At 36.3% G+C, this 4,800-nt stretch overlaps 1 long non-coding RNA gene across 1 annotated transcript; it reads left to right on the forward strand.

The window, feature by feature from the left end:
- Positions 1 to 1,497: 1,497 nt before the first annotated feature.
- LOC115900369 lies at positions 1,498 to 2,720 on the forward strand. The gene is made up of 3 exons (XR_004060013.1): positions 1,498 to 1,609; positions 2,262 to 2,336; positions 2,601 to 2,720. It is a non-coding gene; the product is annotated as an uncharacterized LOC115900369 (long non-coding RNA).
- Positions 2,721 to 4,800: the final 2,080 nt, after the last annotated feature.

Consider the following 4,800-nt stretch of genomic DNA (forward strand, 5'->3'; position numbering starts at 1 on the left):
ATTTCAACTTTAGATGAAAGGATATATAAGGAAATCAATTTGACCATAGGCTACTTGATATAAATGAGAGTTAAGATCCTCTGGCATATCTCTGATCACAAAAACATGACCCAACTTTCAAATAAAGGCCCAAAGCACTTCTAATATTAAACATTGAAATTCATGTAAGCTCTACTTAACATTTAAGAAAGATGAATCAAAACAAGTAACATAATGATTTGCCTGCTGACTCCAGTTCAGGGTCACTGGTGGCCAGAACCTCTCCCAGCAATTCAGGGCGCAAGTGGGAGCCCACCCCCAACAGGACGCCATCCCATCATGGGGCGCACTCACATACACCCCTACTCACTCTCACCTGGACCATTTTAGACACAATTCACTTAATGTGCATATCTGTGGGATGTGGGAGGAAACCCGAGGACCCAGAAAGAACCCACACAGGCATGGGGAGAACACACACACCACACAGACAGTGGTCCTGGCTGGGAATCAATTTTTTCTTCTCATCAACGTTATAAAGAAATGACGTTGAATGAAAGGAAAAAAGACATTATTCAAGGACTTGTTGTATGGTACGGTTTGACTGTGTCCCCACCCAAATCTCATCTTGAATTGTAGCTCCCATAATTCCCACATGTTGTGGGAGGGACCCAGTGGAAGATCATTGAATCATGGAGGCTGTTTTCCCCATACTATTCTCATGGTAGTGAATAAGTCTCACTGAGATTTGATGGTTTTATAAGGGGAGACCCTTTTCGCTTGGTTTTCATTTGCTCTTTGCCTGCCGCCATGTAAGATATGGCTTTGCTTCCCCTTGCCTTCCACTGTGATTGTCAGGCCTCCCCATCCATGTGGAACTGTGAGTCCATTAAACCTCTTTCCTTTGTAAATTAACCAGTCTCAGGTATGTCTTTACTAGCACCATGAGAACAGACTAATACATTGTACTTTATCATTAAGTAGACTATCTTTAATTTTTTAAACATTCTCATTGTAGAAAATTCAAACAATACAGGAATGCAAAAAAGTATGAATACTCCTTATAGTCCCACAGTCTCCAGAGACTAGAGATAATATACTGCCAGATCTCCTTCTTTTTTAAATTTTTACTTATTATTATTATTATTATTATTATTGTAGAGATGACAGGTCTCACTATGTTGAGCAGGCTGGTCTCAAACTCCTGGCCTCAAGAAATCTTCCTCCCCGGCCTCCCAGAGTGCTGGATTACAAGCCTAGCCACCGTGCCCAGCCTTGGCCAGACCTCTTTCTTAGGATAAACACGCACACGTGATCGCAAAACAGATAATGTTCTGCAATGTACTTTCCTCACCTAATGAATTTTCTGATTACTATATAGAGATCAATCTCATTCTTTTCATGGGCTGCAGTCATTGACTGAATATTCCACAATTTATTTAAGCTGTCATCTCTTGATGAAAGATTCCCCCAAGGATGTTTCTCTATTGGAAAAAAAAAGAAAAAAACAAAAGAAAAAAAAAAAGAGAAAAAATAAAGTTAAAAAGAAAAAAAAAAAAGAAAACACTGCAGTAAACATCATTGGGATTTTGCAAACTCATGAAACACATGAGCAAGTACTTTCCCAAAGGTAAGTTATGTAAGAGGAATTTCTGGGTCAAAGTCTACACCACATTGTATAAGCGTCCATTTCCCTTTGTTGTCGCTGTTGTCATTGTTTGTGCTGCTGAAGATGCTCTTATTAAGACATGGTTCAACAGTTTAATCATTACACTAATATGGTCAGAGACCCCCTCCCCAGATGTATCGTGTGATCCAGCTCATCATTCTCTTTCCCATGGGCCTTCCATAGCCAGCAAATGAAAAACCATGTCCAATCCATGATTAGCTATGCAAGCACTAAATACAGAGCTCTGTAAAAGCTCGTATCAAGACTACGGTTTAGACATGAGGTATAAGAGACTTCTTTGGACTCATGCCCAAATCTAAATCTTGGGATTCTTACTCACTTTCCAACTGGTCACTATGCAATGATGAGCATGCTCAGTAGCGAATGCAGAAACAGTGGTTTGAATGTGTTTTCTCAAAAATTTAATGGTCAATGTGGTGATATTAAGAGGTGGGGTCTTTTTTTTCTTTGTTAATATAGCTAGTGGTTTATGATCATGTTCATCTTTTCAAAGAACTGATTTTAGATGTCGTTGATTCTTTGTATAGTTTTGGGGTCTCAATTTTGTTCAGCTCTGTTCTGATTTTAGTTCTTTTTTTTTCCCTCCTGCTAGCACTGGGGTTAGTTTTTCTAGTTCCTCCAGGGGTGATGTTAGATCATCAACTTGAGATCCTTTTGACTTTTTGAGGTAGGTATTTAGCACTATAAACTGTCCTTTTAACCCTACTTTTGCTGCATCCCAGAGATTTTTGTATATTGTGTCTCTGTTTTCATTTATTTCAGAGAATTTAAAATTTCTGCTTTAATTTTATTGCTTACTCAAAAGTCATTCAGGAGCAGGTTAATTTTCATGTAATTGTGCAGTTTTAAGAGATCTTGGTATTTCTATTTTTATTTGACTGTGGTCTGAGAATATGGTTAGTATGATTTTAATTTTTTTGAATTTGTTTAGACCTCCTTTATGGATAAGCACATGAAAGATCCAAATAAGCACAATCAGAAATGACAAAGGTGACATTACAACTGATCTCACAGAAATACAAAAGAACCTCAGAGACTGTTATGAACATCTCTATGCACAAAAACTAGAAAATCTAGAGGAAATTAATAAATTCCTGGAAACACACAACCTCCCAAGATTCAATCAGGAAGAAACTGAAACCCTGAACAGACCAATATCGAGTTCCAAAATTGAAGCAGTAACAAAAAATCTACCAACCAAAGAAAGCACTGGACCAGACAGATTCACAGCCAAATTCTATCAGATGTACAAAAAGAGCTAGTACTAACAATACTGAAACTATTCCAAAAAATTGAGTAGGTGGGACTCTTCCCAATCTCACTGTATGAAGTTAGCAACACCCTGATACCAAAACCTGGCAAAGACACAACAAAAAAAGAAAACTACAGGCCAATTTCCCTGATGAACATAGATGCAAAAATCCTCAACAAAATACTAGCAAACCAAATCCAGCAACACATCAAAAAGTTAATTCACCATGATCAAATAGGTTTCATTCCTGGTATAAAAGGTTGGTTCAATATATACAATCAATAAATGTGATTTACTACATAAACAGAACTAAAAAAAAAAAAACATAAGATCATCTCAGTTACATGTGGAAAAAGCTTTCAATAAAATCCACATCCTTTCAAGACAAAACACCCTCAAGAAAGAAAGAACATACCTAAAAATAATAAGCACTATCTATGATAACCAACAGCCAACATCATACTGAATGGACAAAAACTGGAAGCATTCCTCTTGAGAACTGGAACAAGGCAAGGATGCCCACTCTCACTATTTCCAGTACTTCAATATGGTACTGGAAGTACTAGCAGATCAATCAGGAAAGAGAAAGAAAAAGACATCCAAATAGAAAAAGAAGAAGTCAATTATCTCTCTTTGCTGACAATATGATTCTATAACTAAAAAACCCTAAAGACTCCACAAAAAGGCTCCTGGAACTGATAAACAACTTCAACAAATTTTCAGGATACAAAGTCAATGTATGAAAATCAGTAGCATTTCCATATAGCAATAAAGTTCAAGCTGAGAGCCAAATCAAGAACACAATCCCATTTACAATAGCCACCAAAAAAATAAGGTATCTAGGAATGCACTTACCCAATGGGGTGAAAGGTCTCTACAAAGAGAACTACAAAACAGTGCTAAAAGAAATCATAGATGACACAAATAAATGGAAAAACATTTCATGATCATAGACTGGAAGAATCAATATTGTTAAAATGGCCATACTGCTCAAAGTAGTCTACAGATTTAATGCTATTCCTTTCAAACTACCAACATCATTTTTCACAGAATTAGGAAAAACTATTCTAAAATGCATGTGGAACCAAAAAGAGCATGAATAGTCAAAGCAATTCTAAGCAAAAAGAATAAAGCCAGGGACATTCATTACTGTACTTCAAACTATACTGTAAGGCTGCAATAACCAAAACAGCATGGTATTGCTACAAAAACAGACATATACACTAATGGAACTGAATAAAGAATTCAGAAATAAAGCCACACATCTACAGCCATCTTACCTTTGACAAAGTTGACAAAATAAGCAATGGGGAAACAACTGCCTATTCAATAAATGGTGCTGGGATAACTGGCTAGCTATATGCAGAAGAATAAAACTGGACTCCTACCTTTCACCATATACAAAAATTAACTCAAGACGGATTAAAGACTTAAATGTTTGTGACTTCAAACTTTAAGAAATGTAGAAGAAAACCTAGGAAACACTATTCTGGACATCAGCCTTGGGAAAGAATTTATGACTAAATCCTGAAAAGCAAATGCAACAAAAATAAAAATTGACAAGTGGGACTTAATTAAACTAATAAGCTTCTACACAGTGAAAGAAATTATTAATGGATTTCTCCCAAATGGGAGAAAATATTTGCAAACTACACATCCAACAAAGGTCTAATATCCAGAATCTGTAAGGAACTTAACTCAACAAACAAGGAACAAATAACCATATTTAAAAATGGGCAAAAGACATGAACAATTTTCAAAAGAAGATATACAAGCAGCCAACAAACATGCAACAAAATGTTCCACATCACTAATCATCACAGAAATGCAAATCAAAACCTCAATGAGATATCATCTCACATCAGTCAGAATGACTATT

The sequence above is a fragment of the Rhinopithecus roxellana genome, chromosome 11 (genome assembly GCF_007565055.1).
Source record: "Rhinopithecus roxellana isolate Shanxi Qingling chromosome 11, ASM756505v1, whole genome shotgun sequence".
In the NCBI taxonomy this organism is placed as follows: Eukaryota; Metazoa; Chordata; class Mammalia; order Primates; family Cercopithecidae; genus Rhinopithecus; species Rhinopithecus roxellana.